At 36.0% G+C, this 23,566-nt stretch overlaps 1 long non-coding RNA gene across 1 annotated transcript; it reads right to left on the reverse strand.

The window, feature by feature from the left end:
* Positions 1-585: 585 nt before the first annotated feature.
* Positions 586-22,614, reverse strand: LOC144333326 (uncharacterized). Its single transcript, XR_013401904.1, has 2 exons — positions 17,128-22,614; positions 586-9,259 (listed from the first exon to the last, which is right to left on the reverse strand). It is a non-coding gene; the product is annotated as an uncharacterized LOC144333326 (long non-coding RNA).
* Between the last annotated feature and the right edge of the window lie 952 nt (positions 22,615-23,566).

A 23,566-nucleotide genomic window follows, 5' to 3' on the forward strand; every position in this document is an offset into this window, starting at 1 on the left:
CTACAAATGTGTCTTTATGGGAATGATCAGGAGTAATTCTAGTGGGAAAGAGTGAAAATTCAAAATTCTTGACTGTCATGGTTGAAGGCACAAAACTGCTGCTTCCACGCTTCTTAGTGAAAAACAGCATTGGACATACCGGGAACAGCAATCTGCTCCTCTTAGTACCTTGCATTTATGAAGTGATATCCCTCCAGGAAGTACATGGGTGCTGGGCATCACATCATGCTCTAGGTGACACCATGAGTGCTTCATTTTCACAAAGACCCAAGGGGTGAGATGAAATAATTCTCATATTCATAAATTAGGAACTATAATTCTGCAGAGCAAAACTGATTTTGTGCACTCAGGCAGTGGGATTAAGTTAATACCACAAGCTCTTCTCTTTGTGAAAAGTACATTTCTCCTGGCTGAAGAGAACAGCAATAATTACTCAAAATTCCTGAAGTAGGCCAACCATTTGTCCAGAGGGCAAAGAAATCCTGCTTGACTGGCTTCCACCTGAAACCAGTGTCAAGTTCCTGACCTTATGAACTCCCCAGAACAATATTCGGTGGAAAAGGAGGAGCTGTTCTCTTTAGCTTCTTTTCTATTTTTCTTTTTTAATATTAAGAGCAAGCAATGTGGTTATGTTTTTATTGGCACTCAAGATTATTTCTGAGAGGAGAATTGCTATATTTAAAAATGGATTTTTATCCTTTATAAGTTGGGTGATATTTTTCTTAGTTTCACTTTCTTAAAAAGGTAGTATTCATTAAGGGAACCCTTCCTTTCCTTACGGTGGGTGGTGCTGGCAGATGAACCAGCCACGATTATGCATGTAGTCAAAGAGTTTGCTTTATAAAATGTTATTCTAGACATTAAATACATTATACACATGTCATTTCAAAAAGCTCAAAGATAAAAATACATTTAGCAAATAAGAAAACAGCCCAAATGAGAAGGAGTCAAGCTTTTGGAAATGAGAAATCAACCTAAGTGTGATTAGTAATCTAACGCCTTTTTTTCTCTAACTGTCTTCTGAGTGAGTCTGGTGACAATTGGTCACAGACCCATTCTTCCCAGGAGGAAAGAGACTTGACTATCTAAAGCAGTGGCTCTTAAAAGGTGGGATATCATAGATCTCCTTGAAAATTAGATAAAAGCTAGGAAGGCACACCCTCAGGAGAGAAAAAAAAAATAGTTCATTAGCTTACAACAAAATTTATATAGAATTTCAGGAATTTCATAACTCCCCTGAAATGCATCAATGGATCCCCACCCCAAAGTTTATGAATAAGTCTTGTATAAGGAAGGGGTGGAATTTTCAGCTCTATTTCACCAAGTTTTGGGAGACTTTGTCTACCCAGCCAACCCCAACCTATCACTGAAGTCTTTAGTTTCCCCTCGTCAGCTCTGTTGCTCTGAGCTTGGTGGCTATTAGAAATGCAGGTGCAATTAGCAATGACTGGTTCTTCATTACCACTAGTTATGAAGCAAATGCTCTACCCTATCTTCCTCAAAAGGTTGAGTTCTTAAAACTTCAGCCACACACAAGGCATTGCAAAACTCACTTGGAGAGCTCTGGAGGTCACTTAAGAGAAGACACACATGATTTCAAAACTGATTCTAGCTGGGTGGTTTTGCAGTTGCCTGAATGAAATGATCTGTCAATTTTAGCTTTGTTCTTAGGGGAAACATAGCCCCATGTTGAAACATTCTTTATAATCAGCTTGGATAATCCTCCTACTCCCAAATTCAAAGATTAAAAGTACCTGGAAAAAGAACTAACCTTTCTCTTCTTAAGACATTCCCTCCAGGGCAGGCCGAAGGTATATTGGGAAAAGCAGTGAGGGAAAGCTTATCATTTTTCTATCCATAGTATCCTGAGCTGTCAACTCAGCAGCTTTCACAAGAACTAAACCTACTTTTAAAGAAAGGAGAGCTTGAAAGTGTTGTACCATTAGCTATTCTGATTCTAGTCCATGCCAGGAAGCAAAGGTTCTTATTATACCATGTTCTATTTTTGATCTAATCCGTATCAACAGCCTGAAGTCTCAGCATGGTAATGCTGGCGAAATTCTTTGATGATAATTGGAAACTGTACTGCCTTGCCCCTTAAGTTATACAATCTGACTGTCACTAGGAGTGTCATTTGGGCTATAAAGAGTCAGGGATAAGAAAAGTGGGCATCTGAAATCTACGTGGAAGGTGCAGTAGCAAGTCAGAGCCTCTTGTGAAAGTTCTGTTGGTTAGGTTGGGATATAGAAAGAAGATGTGTCCCAACCTGATATTGCAGAGCCTCAAGACACTCAGTAAACCAACACTCAAATTCCTGGACTGCATCACCTTTACTTTTTGTGCAGACAACACGATATGGGAAGAAAAGTCATACTACATACCAGTTATTAAAAACAGTTTAACGTAACACCAGGCGTTAAAACCTAGTACCTTCTTGTCATGATAAAGATTGTAACAAGAACAGGAAATGGCACAGCACAAATCCGTTTTCATGATAATGATCTCGTGAATGTAAAGAGCATAGGAAATGGAACAAATGTAACCCTATTCCATTACCACCTTCAAACGGTAACCTCCTTTTCCTAGTCACATGCCCTACTTATGGTCCTGATTAAAGCACAAAGGAAATGATAAGACTGACTGGGACTCTGGGGGAACAAAGCAGCTCCCACTTACTTGTGTGTGTGTATGTGAGCACACGTCTTTCCTTCTTTGAACTGAGTTGCACTAGCAATTCCTTACAGCTGATTCCCCGACTTTGTCCTGAATAAAGCCGGTCAGACATGGGAGGGACAAAGACAGCTAAAAACCAAAGAGTCATCTGGGAATAGATGTTCTCTTTACTACCCTTTGTCAGAATGAGGAAATGATGACCTTCCACCAAATAAAGGTAGTAAACAGTGAAGATGACTGAATGCTTTTCTTCTGTCTAGCCTTCATAGCACCTCAGCTTACCGAGGAAAATGGAGCTTCTATCTCATAGTGAGTGTGTTCTCTCTTCTCCACCTAAAGAGGCTGCAACATGATTAGGGCTCATCTAGAAGAACAAAGGAAGATCTCAGGGACACAAGGAAGCCAGAAATAGTTGAGGTCAATCAGGCCAGGTTAGGGTTGGTGCTGCCATACTACATTCCTCTTTGACCTGGGCATGTTTTCCAGGAGGATCTGTTTCCCTTGGAAAGCTCTTTAAGTAACACTATGTGAAATTTATAATAAATCCTCTCACCCCAAGATGACTGCTTCAGATATGAGGGGGAGTAGTGAGGAATGATGGCTGAGTTTGCCAAATAAATACGAGGGAAGATGAAAGCCAGATTGCCTGGAGTACTGTGCCCACACCCTGACTCAACCAAATGTCACTCACTCTGCCCAGCTGGCTAGTAACTCCTTACATGGCATCCAAGTAGCTGTACTATACATTTTCTTCTACTGGGGCTTTGTCCAGGCAAGCAAGCCTGAATGCACTTTACATTTCAGGCATCTTGGATATCTGTTCCTTCCAGATGATATCCCAGCTACCAAATGGCCCTGATTGGTTAATGAGGAATGCCATCGTGTTCCTTGCCCTGGTTATTTGTCACTTGTTAAATGATGTTAGGAGATTCCCAGGTGATTTCATATCTGAAGACTGTAATTTGTGGCCTCCTTATCAGATGCCATGCAAAATGTTTTCTGTGGGTCACAACAGTTTCCCAAGTATCCTATCTTGATTCCCAAGATAGATTACACTGGAATTATCTTTTCAAAGAAAGGAAGGAAGCCCTACATTTCAAACAGTCTAAAGTAGGTTATAAGGACTGAAAAATAATCATTTGGGGACAATCTTACATGAGAAAAAGAATATATTGTAAAAACTAGCTAAGTCAATTCTAATATATCATGTCTTTTAGAGGTTTTTAACTGTATAGGATCGCAGTGAATCAAAACCACAGATCTGTTTTTACTTATTTCAAAACATTCTGTAATGCTCCTTAAAAATCACATTATAGGATAACTGGTATCTAGGTAAGATTATTATTAAATACATTGCCATTCTCCATTTTGTTTTTACTATGTTTACCTTTGCCTTTTTATTCCTAAATGACTAGTTTATATGTATATTTACCTTTGCCGCACAGCAATTTCTTTTCATTCTTTCACTACTCTACGGGAAACATTGTGTTAGAACAGAAATGGAACTAAACCAAGAATGGTGTGAGGAGGCAGATCTCACTAGCTGTGAGGCCTGGGGGTAGGCCCTTGATATTTCTGATCCTCAGTGTTTTCACTTACAAAATAGAGATTGGTTTCATTGATAATGAGGGTCTCTTCCAGCTCTGAAGTCTAAGAGACACTGGCTTTTCATAAAATCTAAACCTATGATATAGATATCATCCATATTTGTTGTTGTTGTTCTGTGAATTTTCAATAAATATCACACTGAATATTTTTATTAAAAGGATATTACCTTTTCTTTCCACAAATATTAAAGTTCCATGTCTCCAATTTCTTGCCTATAAGTTTTCATTTTTACAGGGGAGAGTTACTTTTCTTCAATGTTTTTAGTGTCTACTATTAAGAAACAAAGACACCAAAGTAGGGAAGAAGTTATGAAGTAAATGATATGGAAAGTTTTAAAGCATAACCCGGACCTACTGTAGAGACAAGGAAGAGGGAGGAAGGCTATTTCCACTAGGACACTGCACGTGCAATCTCTAAAGTATGGGACTATCTTTTTCAGAAGTGCAACCGACTGAATGAGAGAATAAAAAGAATCCATATATACAAAGTTCTGAATTTTATTTGATGAGGAGACTGTTGACTTCTGCTAAGCTATTAGACCCCCATTTTTAAAGAAATAAACCATTCCCTGTACATAGAATTAGAAAAAAATACGTGAGAAATCATTTTCCAACTCAGAAGCATGAACCACAACCAACATTCCTACTACAGATGAATACTATCTATACATAATCCTGAAATACACCTAACTAAAGAGCTACTGACTGGCATGCCTGCCACTGTCCTCTGCTATCTGCTCTGTTCCAGTGCTCTCTTGGGTAACCCAAGTCTGTTTCAAAGGCTTTCACACTGTGGTACCAGAGATAAGAATCGTCTCAGGCTTTTGCAGACAGTAACTACTGACCACAGTAAGGTGGATTTCCCACCCCAGAAGTGGTGTCAACTGAAAAGGGAACGCTCTTTGATCTTATCCAGCGATTTCATGCCATTTTAAATTACTCCACTTTGGCATCTTATTTCCCAATTCCACAGTCATCTTGGTTGTTTATTCATTTGAACACCCGAAGTTACTTTATTTGAAATTATTTCCTACCTAGAAAAATTAAACAGGGATTTAAAGGACTCATCCTGTAGTATACAAAGGATAGATATAGAGACTTCCTCGTGTGCAAAGACGAACTGGTAACAACAATGTCATTTCTAGCATGCTTCTCTGTGAATCAAGGGATGTCTTCTAATAAGACTTCAGACTTGTGCTTTTATTCCAAGTTAGACTCTGGTGTCAAGATGCCCTTGGCTAAACTAAGAAACTGTTGATCAAGCAGATGTGACTTTGTTACCAAAGATTAGGAGGACTATGGAAAAAGTAAACCAAACACTACAAGCTATAACACCATCACCTAGCACAGAAACAACAACTAAAAGGATAAAGAACATAGAAAAATAGTTTTCCCCAAGACTGTAATTTTACTGCCTCCTTTGTTAATGCAAAAATAACAGACTCCTACTCATCTGGTATTTCTTACCAGTCCTTTAGAAAGATAGGTGACAGAATTATTGCCACTTGTAGTGGTGATTAGACAGCCATAGACATACAGGAGGTAAATGTTTGCTATCTCAACTACAGATGTATGCACCTCGTCATAAATCAATATATGTTTTACTGTGAACCACCAAAAATATGTTGAATCAAGTGTATGTTGCTTATATCCATGCATTTGAGCTGTGGGGAGCAGTTTCAGGAATATGCAGGGCAATCTTTACATTTGAGAGAATCTGATAAGACAAAAACCAGATGAAATACATGTGATCAAATTCCTATGCTTGGATATAAGATCTATCATAGGGAAAAGAATACATCGGTCAAATTGAAACCAAGTATGCAATGATATCTCTAAAAATGGCCCAAGGACTCCATTTGCCTTTACTAGGATGGGAAAGGCTTTGTGAATAGTGTGAATTTTGGGCTCAGTATTGAAGAAACTTTAGAAATGAATGCAGATGAGTTTGTGGGTAAATCATGAAGACGCAGGGAAAAATCGAGCTCGGTATGACCATGAGAATGTTGATAGATGATTAAACCCAATTTAGGCACTTGAGGGATTTTCAGAAAAGAATTATGTGATCCTAGCAATGAAAAATTAGTTAGCAGTATTTAGGTGAACTTACCAATGGAGAAGAGGATCTTAAATATAAATGGTAAACCAAGAAATAGTAGCTAAGACCAAAGATACTCAGAACTCACTTGAAGAATGTAACTCAAAATATGAAGTAACAAAATGTCATTCTTACAGTAAATGCTGGCATTATTGGGGAATGGAATTTGCTGGGGCCAGACTACACTGAATTTTCTTGGAACAGGAAAGACTGCTTTTATGGAAGTCAAAGGCAGGCTCTATCTTCAGGACACTGAGTAGTGTGTTCTTCCCCCTTTTTTCTCCTCTCATTTACACCATTGAAAATGAATTTTAAATGATTTTAAATGTGGAAAGTGTAACCTATGAAATTACATGTTATGGAATATAATCCTGTCTTTTTTCTGACTCAAAAGGAAATTTGATTTCTTATAATGTCTTAGGTTATTATTACAAATGTTGGCAGGAATGAATATTTAACAATTATTGGGGATCTTCTACGTTGGGTGTGCTGCTAAGGGTTTTATATGTGTTTTCCTACATACTAAAATAGTATTCTCTACAGGTATTGCAAGGAATCTCTCTGTTTTAAATAATAAACTTACTTCACATTGTACATAATATTTTTCATCAGCTTAATTGTTTGAAGAAATAAATGATTAGGGCAAAAATACAGTGTGTAATGGCAGCTATATGAGAATAGGTGTGTTGAGAAAAATTAAGAACTTTATGATTTTTTTAGAAGTTTAACATTAAGATATATACATAGATCTCTAGATAAAGGTGTTACTAAAAAAGAAAAAGATCCAGCAAAGAAACAATCTTATACTGTTAAAACCAGAAAGTTCTGTAGACATGTACGTATGGCTGAATTTCAGGGGAAATATTAAGACAAAAAAAAGCTAATATTTTGAATCATTTGTTGCATTTCTGAGGCAATATTGCAATGATTTTAATTTACTTCTGTTTCCATGTGGATGATGAGCAAATTTTGCAGACAATTAGGAATCTTGAGCAATATTAGCATAGGTACAAGATAACCTTAGGCAAGGCTCATATTTCTGTACTGGCAGAAATACACTGGCAAAGCCAGGCCTTTATCTTAAGATAGCCCCTTTGGAAGATTTACTGGTTATAAAGTCATTTTATTTTGACTCCACAAATATTCAGTATTTATAGTGAATAGGTTTCTAAATACGTTCTCAAGAAAGCATAAAGTTGAAAGCCCTGAAAATGCAGTTTCTGTAAGGTGTTTCATATTAAATTTAAAGATAACTGTTTCAGAAGAGAAATGCCATATGTATAACTTACTCTATGTTCATTAGCTCTTTTGGTGGAGTCTCTCTATGTAGTACCATAGAATTAGATAAGATATTCCAAGTCAGGCTAAGTGAGTATGAAATGTTTGCTGTCTTTCAAATTAAATAATAATAAAACTACATTGTCAGGTATTGCAGGTGAGAAAAATACAGAATATCTCAATGCCTGCCCAATATAATACTATATTCTGTCTTAAGTAATAGGGCAAAATGAATTGAAACTTCTAAATTATTAGGAATAATTATAAAAAATCAACTATAGGTATTTGATATGGTATTGTATTACTATTTGTAGAGCAGTAATTTTTTATACATTACTCATTTTATAAAGCAGAGTAAATGGTGTAATAATATGTATATAAGTAGGAAATTCCTCTAAGGGAAGGCTGCAGAGACATAGGTGTTTACCAAAGTATTCTACCTCATATATTAGAATCAACGGAAACAAAATACAAGAAAATTGTATAGTTATTTCATGTAACATCAAATGATACATTGCCTTGAGTATGACAGAGTGTATTTATAACAATATATCAGCTGGGCAAGGTGGCTCACTCCTATAATCCTAGAAATTTGGGAGGCTGAGGCAGGTGAATCACTTGAGGTCAGGAGTTCAAAACTAGCCTGGCCAACACGGTAAAACCCCGTCTCTAGAAAATATACAAAAATTAGCCAGCATGGTGGTGCGCACCTGTAATCCCAGCTACTTGGGAGGCTGGAGGCAGGAGAATTACTTGAACCTAGGAGGCGGAGGTTGCAGTGAGCCGAGATGGCAACACTGCACTCCAGCCTGGGTGACAGAGTGAGACTCCGTCTAAAAAAAAAAAAAAATCTCTATCTATCTATCTATCTATCTATCTATCTGTCTATCTAATTTACAGGCATATTTACAACTGCACTCCAGCCTGGGTGACAGAGCGAGACTCTGTCACAAAAAACAAACAAACAAAAAATCGATATCTATCTATCTATCTATCTAATTTACAGGCATGTTTACAACCAACATCATTCAGTCAAAAATAAAACTTTAACTCAAGATACTCAAACTACAAATGGCATCCCAAACAGGAGTTACTAGAGAAAACTTCTCCAGAAAAGTTTGATTGGGCATTATTGATACTTGGCAGTTGAATGAAAAGTCCTTTAAATTTCTCTTCACTAAAATATATCCCATTACCTTTTTAATGATATTGCCTATGGTCCCTTCAGATTTAATTAAGCATAAGTATTCAACATGTAAGCATACAATTTGCCACTGGAAAATGTACAGAAGCAGAAGTTTACAAATGGTCAAAAAAATAGAATAACATTTGGCATTTGGATGAAATGTTTTCCTTCTGTGTACTTTCAAACCCATTAACCCCTTATTTTATTTTAACAACATTCTTATGATATAGGTGAATTTGATCTTTAGAATTACTCATATTTTACTGTAGGAAATGAGCTTGTTACCTGCCCAAGGAATGCAGATATGGAATTTCTATTCAGATTAAAATTCTATCACCTTGATGTTCTTTCCAAGAAAATTTGTTGCCTGTCAAAAGGAGAAGCAGGATGGACTTCAACCGAAAATTGGAAATAACCCTGAAAAGAAGAAAGAACAATAATAATTTTTTAAAAGATGGCTTGGCAGATGAAGATAATGCAGCATTATAATCCCTTGGAGTTGGTATGGTCAACATTTGTCATCTCACCCCTTGCTTATGCCTTGGTAAAATAACATTTATCTTATGGTATTTTTTATATACATTACTTGCTTTCAAAATTATTCCACACCACATAGCTCCAAAAGAAGCTTTAAAATATCTAAATTGCCATGGATGATGATACAAATTCCTCCTGACCCCACCCTCATTCTTTCCCTAAAATCACAATTTTTATCACTTCCAATCTGGAAGTGTAACATTTGACAAATGAGATGACCATATTTGTAATATCTCCTCTGCCCACTTTAGAAATATTGTTCATAGATGACATAACTTCTCTGTGCTGTATAGTGTTAATTTGAACATTCCTGTCTTAAAATGTTATGGTCTTTATACCACATAGGACAGATACTGCATTGTTAAATAGCTGTAGTAGTTTTTGCTAAAGGCCATTTTTGTTTTTATTTATCTGGAGGAAGGAAATGACCTATATGTTAAAATTTTTAAAATTTAAAATGAGGCAGTGATGGATCTTAGCAATTTTTAAGACATGTATTACACTTTTGGTATGGGTATGTAAGCTCTTCTAGTGAGAGACTAAAATTTCAACTGGCAATGCTTGTTACTTCTGTTTCAAAATTTCCATTCATTGTTTGAAATTTTAATAATTACTGCTACTTACATTGTTTTTTGGGAAAAAAGCTTCCTTTACTGGTTATTTACTTACTATTTCCAAAGTTTTAAAGTAATCCAGGCAAGTTAAATCTAAGCTAAACAAAAAGTGAACTTTACAGTTCAAGCTCTAAACTATTTTTCAAAATTACTTCAATAGCAAGACTGTAAGTACTTTAAGGCTCACAAGTGGTGATATCTTACATTTCTATGAACCTTCCAATGTCATCTATTAGTGTTCTGGCCAAATAATACATGTTTTACAAGTGTCTGATAGTTTAACAAAAACGTGTGTATCATTGACCTCTCCTTTGCGCTTTTGTTTATTTTTGCCAAAGTACACTCATGGGAAGTTATTTCAATGTTTTTCAATTAAAATATTTAATAATTAAACATTGAGCTTAACAGGGAAGGAGAATGCAAGAACTGGCCCGTAGGAACAAGTGATGAATACTGAAATAATGAACAGGTGCAGCAGTAGCAGCAACAGTCAGTTTCGTGCTTGCAAGGAAATGATGAGTGGGAAATTTGTGACACCTGAATTAAAATCAATGCTCCTGGAAGGTGATATAACAGCTCTAAGCTGGGAAAAAAAAATAAGTACAGGGGGAAATCAAAGCTGACACAGTGAAACTGCACAGAAAGAAATGGGTAGAATAATGACAATGTCAAGCAACTAATGGAGCTAATGAGGTATAACGTGATGGTGCTAAAGATCTCATGTCTTCCAAGGCAACTAGTTAATTTAGCTGATTAATTTGCTTACTCACTTTTTCTTCTTAATCTCTTAGGGAGACGCTGGGGGTCTCCTTGTATTATATTTTATATCATGTATCAAAGAATATTCAAACTACTACTTAATATTAGAAAGATACACTTAAAAAGAGGAAGTAAATGCTAAAAATAAGAGCTTTAATTTGTTTAATAAAGTGATGATCATCTAACTCCAAAACAAAGCCCAGAGTTATTTCTCTCAATGAGAAAATATGAAAGAAAGACAAATGAAGTAAAATGTGCGCTACTATTTTTTTCTGGCTCTAAGAAAAAAAGAAAAGAATACCTGTAATTTGCACTTTAAGACAAGAAACCTTACCATTTGAGATCTTAAAAGTCTGTGTACTTGTAACACTGTATTTTCTTTGTTAAATTATTTCTGAATTCTTGTTTTGGTTGTAAGGAGACTTGTCAATGGCTTTCTTCATATTCTTCTACTTTAAAAATAGGAGGAGATGGGTGTAAAAGCGGCTAAATGAGAACATTAAAGAAAGGGCTTCTAAAGGTATTTGGACCTGCCAAGCAAACTGTGTAAAGTTGCAGTAGAGTTGTTTTCAAGGTAATAGCGTCCTTCTCTGAAAGCTGATTTAACTTGGCTAGGTGATAGGCATCTCTTTGGGTAAGTTAAAGGGTCTCAAGCAATAAAGTATGTTTTATCTTGGTTAAGCTGATAATTTGTCCTACTTAAGCAAGTAATGCAAATTTCCTTTCAAAGCTCTGTGCTCATTAGCTCATAATTAGGGCAATAAATCTGGAATCGCAAAACAGATCAGTGAAAACATCATAGTACTGTAAATGTGGGAGTGAGGTTATCTTCCCCTGTAGGAATCAGTAGAGAGTTTGCAGAAATCTATTCAGATTCTGACTGTGACTCTACATGTGATTATCATAAATTTAACTACTAGGAAGAAGAGAAGGAAAGGAAGTTTGAGGCGCATACACATACTTTAACAGTCCAAGTGACAACCAAAATTTTAAAGACATCTCTTATTATGAAGACCACTTATAATCCTAAAATATATTATGTTTATGAATTATATTTAAGTAGGTCTTTCACAGTAATTTTCATACATGAACATTTTTGCAAGTAAGCACTTACTATGCTGCTGGTGGGGAAACCAGTGGTCTGCAGGTACTGAGCAATTCGTCAGAATTCACAGAGTGAGCCAAAATATCGTGTCAAGTAGAAAGCCCAGAAGAGAACTCTGCAAAGTACAAAAGCCTGCATTCCACCCTTAGTATACAGAATTCTGGTGTGGACAGACAAATTGAACTACTCTAGAGATGACAGAGAAAACTGTGAACTCATAAGAAACCAAACAATTCTGCTTTCTTTTTTTTCTTTAACACAAAAATGTTAATTCAACACTGCTTACTTGTACCACAGCACCTCTTTCATTCCACCTGCAAACTGTTTACAAATACGCTCCTTTTTCCCTCAAAAGTCATATTCACTGATATTGGTCTAAATCATGCCTGTACATGCTATGTATTTTCTGTTTATTTCTGAGCTCCACCCAACTTGCTCATTTTCCTCATCGCTCAAGATTTAGAAAAAGTTGATTCATGTCAGTACGACACCATGCAGATTGACAAAAACTAACTTTGAGATTAGGGGAGACACATCTTTCTATAAAATAACCTGGAGTTGCCCTTAGACTTTATGTGTTCATCCTATTATATGTGACACTTAAGCTAACAGAACTGAATTTCTTTGTGGTTTACATTATCTAGTGAGAATATGTTTCTTCTTGTTTAAAAAGTGATATGTTGAGACCTTAAATCTTCCCAGTTTTAGCAGAGGAGACAGGATGGGCTCTTCAGTGATCTATATTCTCCAATCAAATTGTTACTACTTAAGTGGAAACTTTTCTTCAATTATTTAATTGGGTCTCATTTGGGCCCAAAATGCAGACTTCAGCTTAGATGAAACTGTCAGAAATTTAGAAAATGTAAAGTATCCAACAGCAAAAAGCTAAATAAACCGAATATGGCATCTATTTATATGTATTTAATACTTCGAAGACAAGCTTCTAAAGAAAAAAACCACAGTGGAATCTTAGCCTATGCTAATAAGTGAAGAGGAAGATACTCACCATGTAATATTAGCTAAAACACCAAATGTGCATGGTGGAAACAGACGGATTTTTATTTTGGATTTAACTCATTAAAGGTATTTAGTAGTCTGGCTGCAATTCAGACTATTTAGAATGATAGAGATAGGTATTAAAACTAAAACAACCCAGCTATTGTTGATAATAATAAATCAGCTTGGAACTTGCACTTTCTTCTGGCTGTTATCTTTAAACAATCTATTTAAATATTTCTTTGCTCTCTTACCTTTCTTTAATTTCTCAAAGATATGCATAGCCACTATCATATCCCTTTCCTATATGGAATACTTAGCACTAATTTACATTTTGCCGATATATTTATACTTTGCTTCTTGGCCTTTCAGTGAAGACTAAAGTGCTATAACACGTAGTAAATATGTTCATCCACTACCTAGAAGTCTCCCAGACAAATTCTCTATTTAATAACCATCAGTTTTTCAAAAAATGTCAGATATATCCCACCATTTTCCAAAAAAGCTGCAAGCAGTATTTCACCCAACAGACCCTAGGCACCATCAGTGGTTAAAGGGCTTAAGTCCAGATTGACATTTAACTAAACTGAAATAGGAGGCAAATAGCAATATGATTTCCAGAGGTAATGCAATTTAGGAGAGGAATTGCCTGTAAGTGGGCTTAAATACTGAAGGCAAACCATAAACATCAAGAAAAACAAAAGTATAAAGGTGATAGAAATGATTTCGAATTTTTGTAGATTCCTAGGGGAAAATAAATACTTTAAAAGGAAAACAGAAACAAACAAACGAAAAGCCCCAAAAAGCTAATATAGAAAATATCAAGATATTCTGAATCTTCTAAACTTGAGGGCTTTATCAGCATTCCATTTTACCACACTTTTGAAGAGACAGCCCTACCTGTTTGTCCAGCCTTCTCACACCTTAGTAGAACATCCTTGAAGTCTGAAGTCACAGCCTGTCCGTATTCTAATTTCATCCCTACGTGTGCTCAGAGCTGTTGCTTAAACAAAATGACGGGCTAAATCTCGAAAATACACCCTTCCCATCATCAAATACCTACCCCTATCTCAAGGTATCTTTCTTCTAGACTTTTATGACACACAGTACATCATAGGAAAACAGAGAGAACACAATGAGTTTTTATTCTAACTTTGGATGCTTCATATTTATTGTGGGGAACCTGGACAATGAGGTGTAGAATAATATGTTGGCTTCCTACAGATTCTATTAGTAGTTCTTTTGGCTGCCTCTCCATTGCTGTTCATGAGAGAAAATAATGCGTAGAATTATTTTAGTTTAGTCTAGAAAAATAATTAAGCACACAAAATTTGTCTTTAGACCTCAACCTTGATTCTGTCCTCTTTTCTCCTCTTGTAATCTCAACCAGAAAACTCTCTGTTCCTTCCTCTCTCATGTATACTTTCCTATGAGTGTCCAATCAGTGTGCTGCTTTTCTTTTAGCAGGATTTGCATTTTAACCCTTGCATCCAATTCTGGAACATTTTGTCCCTAAGACATTTCAGTTATGACACCATGTTTACTTATAAGACTATTAAGTTTAAGATGGAAGAAGTGGTAGTGGTAGGTGATTTGGCCTCTGCTCTTCTTCCCATGCTCTCGTGCTCTCTTTCGCATTGGAGAGAGTGCAAGAGGCTGTCTCAATGACAGCAGATGCACATCTATGTCCGGGAGTACAGATGATAATGGAGCTTGGGGCTTTTTCAGTACTCTGGGACATGGAACTCATGGTGAACAAATAGGGTTTTATTCTGCCTCTAAATCAGGCCTCTTCCTGTCTGGTGCCCATCTTCCCTCAGATACTGAGGCAGCTGGGTAAGATCTGGAATATGCATGTGTCCTACAAGGCTGTATGTCATGAGCTTGTAACAGAAAGAGCAATTTTCTTTTTTATTTAGACCAATTCAAGAAAAATAAACTTGTTTACAGGCCACCTTAAAAAATTCAACATGGGGATAGCTTTATTTGGGCTTTTGTGAGAGTGGATATATTCATTCAACCTAGATTATCCATTTAGTGTCAGTGAAAAAACTGCAAGCACTTCTTAGTCACCAATATGTTAAGGTTTGTAATAATCCAGAGCAATTTTCTAATTGTATCCTGAAAATAGGTCCTTTATCACATGGAAAATATGGGAAGATTGCAAAACTGAGTCATGGGTTGCTCATTACTGACCTGGAATCTTCTTCTCTCTAAGTTATTCAAAACACAGAACAGTTGGTGTCAGAGTTTCTCTAAAGGGAGCATTCATTTAGAAGTGAGGACAAATAGCTCAAACTTAAGCCATGTAAAAAGAGTGGGAATTGAAGATATGAATCCAACACTTAATTTTTAACATAAGGGCAAATGTCAAGGTGCATATGTGAGAGAGATGAAGAACACACCATCACAAAATAGGGAATGTTAGGGCCGGATGGAAACCTTGGTGATTATCTAATTCTACCTCCCAGATTTTTACAGACAAGGAATCAGATAAGTGACATGCTGTCTTAAGACATTCCATAGCAAAAGCTTGGGAGTCAATACTACTTAAGTTTGATGACTGGTCCAGCAATCACTAGCTATGGGGCATTAAGTATGTTACTTTACCTCCCTTTGCTAGTTTCATCTGTGATATTGGGATGATTCTGCAGCACTAAACTAATAAGTTGTTTCAAGAAACAAATAAATCTGCTTATACATATAAACCACTCAAATCAGTATTTACAACTGACGTGCACCCAATAAATGAGAAATTTCTTTTCACAACTCTTCATCTGCTCTAGGTTTTTAAATTGTTCTCCATGACTCTAGAATAATTTAAAGAATATATTGATATGTTCCATTTACATACCATTCCTGGAAAAATAGTATTCCTATGAATTTTATAATTAAAATATAAAATATATTCAATGTTAATTGTTGAAATTAATGCATAAATTAATTTATAAATCTTTAGTGTGAACTTAGGCAAGGCTTAAGACATGTAGTACCTCAACATGTTGGATAAGCATTTCGGGTCTCACTAAGCCTTGAGGAAGGGGAGAAAAGGAAACGGAATAGCTTTCCCCATTCAGAGATAATACCTCCCCACCCTGCTCATAACTCAGACAGCACTGCACTTTGAAGGTAAGGGGAGGGGGCACATACAAGGAACAGATAAGAAAAATAAGACTTCTCACAACTCTACCTTTCTTCGTAGAACTTCTCTTACCATGAATATCTTTCTTTCTCTTTCCAGTTCTCTGCCTATCCATCAAGGACAAGCTTATCCCAAAACTTTCCCAGTGTTCCCAGCCCACAGCCTCCTCTTAGTCCCATAATTTTCTGGCACCTGTCTCTCTACCCACTTGTATGGCTGTTAATCCCAAGCCATACTCTAACTTTTCTGCTGCTTTCATGTTTTGCTATTATATTTCTTGTGTTTATATTTTGTTTCCTAATTAGATTGTAAGTAACTTGAAGTGCCTGGAAGATGTCTTTTCTTTTAAAATTAATTAGTTGACCAAAGAAAGAAAAGGAAAAGGTAATGCAGAAAAAGAAAGTAAACACTGTAACTCAGAAGAATTTGCCCCAACAACTCAAATACCAGCTCCACTCCAAAGCTCCACCCCAAAACTAAGCAGGACTGAAACAGCCAAAGCAAAGCCATAACAAAGCTCAGTAAATATTTAGCTTATCCTGAACTATTCCAATAGAGTCCTAACTAAATTCTTTGCCACCAATCTCTCCTGTCCTATCCATTCTCCACACAAGTGATCAAATGATCTTATCTACATGAGGCACCCAATAATTGGTTTGTTAACTCAATTTATTAAACATATATTTCGTGCAAGAAGAAAAAACAGTTACCTTGGTGATTCAAGCAATTATATCAATGCTATGTTGTGAGTGAAAAGGTACAACTTTGGCAATTTAACAAGCAAGAAACTCAGAAAGCAAAGTTTGGTACAATGTATTCAGGTGGTTTCTAAATTCAAAGGTGATCCTGCAACCATGGCAAAATAAATATTATTTATCTACATACAATTTATGACTTGATCACTAATTGTCTTACTGGAAAACTGTTGATGTTGAAAACTGTAATTCAGGAAATATTACACATTACATAGATTCATGCATTCTTTCAAAAAGCAGATATTCAGTGCCTACTACATTCCACACACCAAGGCTGATAAAATACAACACAAGCAAAACAAGAAATACTGGGATGTTACAATAACATTGCTTTTTGTTAACCATGACAAAATAAATGCTTATGGGTGAAATCATACCTTTTGAATCAGTCAGGGTCCAAGCAGGAAGTAAACAGCATATTCACATGAAAAAACTGTGAGAAGAGTTGAATGACCCTTTTACGAGCTGAGTAGAAGGAAACTTCAGGCCAGTGCAGGGTACCAGTGTGATAGGAGGTTTCTACATAGCCCTTGGGCCTGAAGAAGCAATGGGGACAGGGTGGTTACTGGGACCCAGAGACAGGAAGGGTACTTGGATAGAGCAGAACCTCTAGAGACCCCACAGGAATGAAGCCTGAAGAACGCATATCCCCCTCCCTCTCTGCACTCCCTTCTCTGCCTGCTTGGAAGTCAGACAGTGAGGAAACTCTGTGTATGGGGCCCATATATTAATATTTTAGTCTCTCAGGCTACAGAGCAATGTGGGGAAGAGTGGAGCATAGATCTACACTCCATAGTGACTTAATTCAGCATCCTTTAAAACTTTCTAAGTATCTTTGCAGTCAGCGTGGGTTGGTTAAACAGCACAAACCTGTAATGAATGAGTGATTTCGAGTACATTTTTAAAACAGTACCATAATTTTCTGCTGAGCTTCCGAAGGCAAGGTATCAGAGAAGCTGTCAACATTAATGCTGTTTATAAAAAATGGAAAATTAACAAACCAAGAAGAAATGATCAATTTGAACTTGGTTTGGCTGTGTAAAACTTCTAATTTCAGTCATATATATTAATTGCTTACCATTTATGCCTAATTACCATGTAACACAACAATGTGTATCATTAAACATGTGCCAAATTAACTTTACAATACTAACTTTGCAATGTTAACTTAGCATTATTAGCTTAGTTCAAGTTTGGACAGTTTTTGTAGGTTTTGACTCATGGTGCATGCTTCTCCCTTTTTAACTCAAAGAAAATATTTACTTCAATGATATTCTGCCCAACGTTATACTCTCCAAAGACCTAGGAAATGAAAAAAATATTTGTGGCAGATTCTTCAGATGTAATATATGAATTAATTTAGTAGTGCTTAGAGCCAAACCATAACCAAGGATTGAGTTATCAACGAATTCCAGCCATGAAATAAAGCAGGAAAAAACTCATGCCAGACCCTTTATAGCTCTTAAGTCATAGGACTCAGTATGCAGTGAACTGCCACTAGGAGGATCAGATGGGCGAGAGGTGTGCTATCTTTAGCAAATGTATCCTGATAACTAAGACCACATTCCAGTTTTGCACTTGAACTAATTCTTGATTGTAGTGTAAAGTTTGAGACAAGCTGACCTACCTACCACGAAATCACTAATGATTAGGGTCATCGGGATATGTTCATACTGCACATTTGAATTTCCAGTCATAATAAAGAGATCTTATTACTGAGTTTATGCATTCATTCTAAGAATTGATCAAGAAATTTCTCTTTTGCCTTGATAAATGAACAGTAGATGTAACCCACAAATTCTAGATCCTTTAAATTGCTAGACAGAGGATGCCTGAAATATATTACAAGTTGGTCTAGAAAGCCTCAGTTTAAATCTATCAGAAAACCATAATAATTCAGCAGTGGGCCTAATACTATAATTAAATTAGACTCAAGGTACTATGGGGTATGCATGTTAAAGGATTAATTTACTTAAAACACATGTTCTCTTTGATTTCAGAAAATAGTTGAGTTACTTTATTTCACTTCTTGATAAGGATTTATATTCAGAAATGTAAAAGTATACTCATATTCTGGAAGATTGGTCCTATCTTATAGCCTTACAAAATATCCTGCACTTGAGGGATTCCACTGGAGATTCTTCCTTGAGGATTCATCTTCTAGGGTCACAGGACCCCTCTCAGTTACTGACCCATCATTGTGGGCCTTCACTGGTGACAAGAAGGGAGAATGGTGGTATTAAGTCCCAGTAGGCACCAAAGAGAAGCGACATGCTGATGTGGAGAAAGGCCAATTGTTTGCATTCACTTCAGCCTTGCGTGCTGATGTGTTATCTGACCTTTAGTCAGTTTGCCACTGTTGTACAAAAAGGGCTGCTAGATTAATCACTGAAATGTTACAGGCATTAATTGAACATACACGGTACACAATCATGGAATTACAACACCTTGGGGGTATTTTTATGGAAGAAGAACACCTATATATTCACATTAAAATAATAAGTATAGCTACCCTATATTCCTTTCCTGTGTTCTAATATATATTTAAATCCATCAGGTTATTTAATTCTTTGAACAACCATGTGAGGTAAACAGTATACCCACTGCATGGATGAAGCAAGGAGATGAATGGGCATAGCATACATAGGAAGGGGAGGCTGGACTTAAGATCAAGTCTAATTCCAAACTTCATACCCTGTCCATTATTTTGTAAGCCTTAGCAATGCCTTCCAGTGATGGTTGTTTTGTTTCTCCATGGAGATTTCTCTCATTACCGTGTACACATAAACCCACAGCTTATCCCTGACTCTTCTCCTGCCCTCTTTTCCTTGTGAAATGTCTGACTCAGAGTAATCTTTCTGAAACAGCAAGAAACTGCAATCAGCAAAGCAGAAGTGCTATTGTGCATTGGGCTTGGGACAAAGACCTACGGTCTGTGGTCAGCAGATTACAGCAAGGAAAAGTCACATTTCGGGGGGTTAGAGTTGATGATTAATATGTGTTCTTTTCTCAGAGATCAGTTTTAAGAAATGTCAGAATGTTGGATTATCCAGGTTTTCCATGAAGTCTGCTGGCAAAGGAATTTTTATTATTTTTGTCTCAGTGTTTCAAATAATCCATGCAAGGGCTCTGTAAGCCGTCCTTTTGGGAGGACTGTCAGGAGTTAACAATTACAGATTTCTCCTTTCCAAGGTTCACTCTGGCACCTGTGCCTTAGATCCCATCACTTCCAAATTCCTCAAGAATCTTGTTCCTACATGTTTTACCTTCATCTCTGGAATCTTCAGTTTCTTTTTCATTCCTCTTTTACTTTTCTCTGCTTTCAAACTTCACCAAAAAGCTTCAGTTTACTTGGCTGTCCCCTCTAGCTACTGTCTTACTTCTCTCATTTTCATTTCTGAGCTTTTTAAACAAGGGGTCTAACCTCGCTGCCATCCTCTCTGTTTCACATAGCTTCCCTTCAGCCTCTGACATTCTGGCTGTCACCCTACCACACTTCCACGGATGGCCAGTGGCTTTCTCTTTGCCAAGGACCTTGGACTTCTCTCAGTTGTCAGTTTTGATATCTGTGTGTCATGTTATTTTAACTGCACACTCCTTGAAACACCGGCTTCATTATTTTGGTGGCTTTTTGTCTGTTCTTACAACTTTCAGTAGCTTCCCTTCCTTTTTTCCCCCTTTTTAAATTTTTATTTTAGGGCTTCTATTGAGGGGTGGTTTAATGTGTTTAATTTTTTTAACAGATTTATTGAGAAATAGTTAACATATAATAAACTGAATGTACTTAAAGTATACAATTTGGTGTTTTGATATATTTACACACCCAAGAAACCATGACTACAGTCAAGATAGGGAACATATCCATCAACCCCAAAGGTTTCCTCATGACTCTGTGTCATCACTCTCTCCTCCCTCTTCCCAATCCCCTGCTTTTATCCCTAAGCAATCATTAATCTGGTTTGTCACTATAGATAAGTTTTCATTTTCTAGAAGTTTTATAAATGAAATGACACAGTATTCACTCTTTTTTGGTCTAGGTTTTTTCACTCAGCATAATAATTTGGGGATTCATCATGCTATTTCCTATATCAATAGTTCCTTCCTTTTATTGCTTAATTTGAATCCATTGTATCATATACAATTTGTCCAGGCCTTCAATTCTCTCTGCTCTTTGATGGAAATTTGTGTTATTTCCTGTTTGGAGTTATTGCTTATAAAAGTTTCTATGAACATCTGTGTGCAAATTTTCTATTGAACAAATGCTTTCATTTCTATTGGGTGGAATGTGTATATCATACGGTAGTACATCTTTTAAAAAACTGACAAACTGATTTCCAAAGTGGTATACATTTTACATTCCCATCAGCAAATGTATGAGAGTTTCAGTTTCTTCATATCCTTACTAACGCTTGGTATGGTCAGTATTTTAAATTGAGCCATTCTAATATATGCGTAGTGATATCTCACTGTGGTTTTAATTTGCATTTCTCTACTGACTAGTGATGTTGACTATCTTTTCATGTGTTAATTTGTCATGTGTGTTCCTTCCCTGGCAAAGTATCTTCAAACTTTTTGCCAGTTTTTTTAAAATTGGGTTATTTGTTTTCTTACATTGAGTTTGAAAGGACTTTATTTATTCTGGAGGCAAGTCCCTTTATCAGAAATATGATTTTCAAATATTTTTCTTCCAGTTTTTACTTTCTTCTTAACAATATCTTTCAGAAAAATGTTTTTAGCTTTGATGAAATCCTACTTATTTTCTTCTTTGATTGATCATGTTCTTGGTCTTATATGTAAGAAATTTCTGCCTAATTCAAGATTAAAAAATTGTTTCCTTTTAGAAATTTTAGTTTTAGGTTTTGTAGTTATGTCTGTGAACCATTCATAGTTAATTTTTATACATGGTATGAGATATGAATCAACATTCATTTTATGACATATGTATATCCAATTATTCTAACATCCTTTGTTGAAAAGACTATCCTTTCTCCATTGAATTGCCCTTGCAACTCTGTCAAAAATCCGTTGTCTATATGTGTACAGATTTTTTAAATATTCTGTTCCATTGGCTTATTTCATTCCATTGGCTTATTGGTGTAATATATATTATTGGTGTAATATAGGTGACAATACATCAATACCATGCTATCTTCATGACTGTAACTTTCTAATAAGTCTTGAAATTAAGCTGTGGTAGCCCTCCAACATTCTTCTCCTTTCCCTTCCTTTATAAATCCCCCAAGTGTGGTTATTACTGTAGATACCATTGTTGACTTGAGCTTTTCTCTCTAAACATGACTGGCTTAGTGAACTCTGGAAACTCCTACAATTTTCATAAACAATTTTATGATAAAGGCTGTAAAAAAAAAAAAAAAAAAAAAAAAAGCAGAACTGCTAGCCCCAGCTTCTCCTTTGAGTTCCAGGCCTATAGCTCCATTAATTTACAGACAGCTATCAGAAATCTCATTTCTTCAACCCCTGAACTTCTATGTCATTCTCTTCTGATACTTCCCACCAACTTCCCCTCCTCACTTCATGATGTCAGCCCCACCCCCATTTTTCTGTTGCCCAGACTTGAAACTTCATCTTTGATTTAGCTCTTTCGTTCTTTTTCTGATTCAGTAAATCCCTATATCCTGGCCTTTTATTTTTCATTCAAAACATCTTTCATGTACGTTTTCTCCATTCTCCCATTGTCACTGTTACTAAATTCATGTTATCATTTTCTCATGTGTGAATGGCTGACTGAAAGCCAATTGGCCTTCTCACTTCCAGACTTCCCTTTCCCAGACCCAAACCAATCCTTTGATTTATCTTCTTAAAGCAAATTTATGCTCAAGTTAAACTCCGGCTGAAAGTTTTCCATCCTAGTTAGGTTTACCCCTCCCTCCCTCCCTCTTTGTAATTTGCTCTAGTCTGTGATTTTTTTCTTTCACTCTCATTTGCACATTAATCTGACTAGACTAGTTTTAACATTTTCTAAGTAGAAGAGAATTTTAAATAACATTTATTTAAAGGCTTTTTAGAAAGGCTATAAAATCTATGTACTATCATATAATTTGTTTCCCAATCCCACTGTTGTAATTTAAATTGTACTTTCCACATTTTCACTGGACTTTAAAGATACTCCATCATTTGACACTGAATAATTTTATTTATTTAAACCTAACCCTTGCTTTATAGTCATATAAGGGTCTACTATAGGTTAAAGACAAACCTAACAAACCAAACAAACAATACCTAAATACCTAACCAAGACAAGATGTAGTGAAAATGAATTCCTTTCACGTCTGTAAGACAAGTAGACCAGTTCTAATAGTGTCCTATAAAAATGGGGACAAATTTCTGTGACCATAGGCAACTAAGAATTTTCAGAAATCACAGATTATTAGAAATCCCCCTCCTTCAACTACAAGTGCAACAAGTTCAATTACCCCGTGAGTTCCCAGCCCTAACAGAGTCATGGGAAAGATGCATTTATCACAAATGAAACAAGCTTTAAAGATTTACTTGCCTATGACCTTTTGCAGAAAAGATAAGAAATGAAACATCATATTTGCTAATAAGAATAAATTTCCTTTAAGGAAAGTGATATTTGAAGATCAATTGTTTTGATAATAAAATAAACCTTAGAACCTTGTTTATGGATACTGGGTGACATAAAACTAAGAAATGTATGTTCTGCTTTTTGAGAATGTAGTATCCTTAAAATGGAATCATTAATATTATGAGAATGTCATTGTTAGAGTAAAATATTACAGTTCATTATTCTGGCAAAAAATCTTTTCTTTAAAGGCAGGTATTTATTTTTTACCC

Source organism: Macaca mulatta, chromosome 12, assembly GCF_049350105.2.
Source record: "Macaca mulatta isolate MMU2019108-1 chromosome 12, T2T-MMU8v2.0, whole genome shotgun sequence".
Classification (NCBI taxonomy): Eukaryota; Metazoa; Chordata; class Mammalia; order Primates; family Cercopithecidae; genus Macaca; species Macaca mulatta.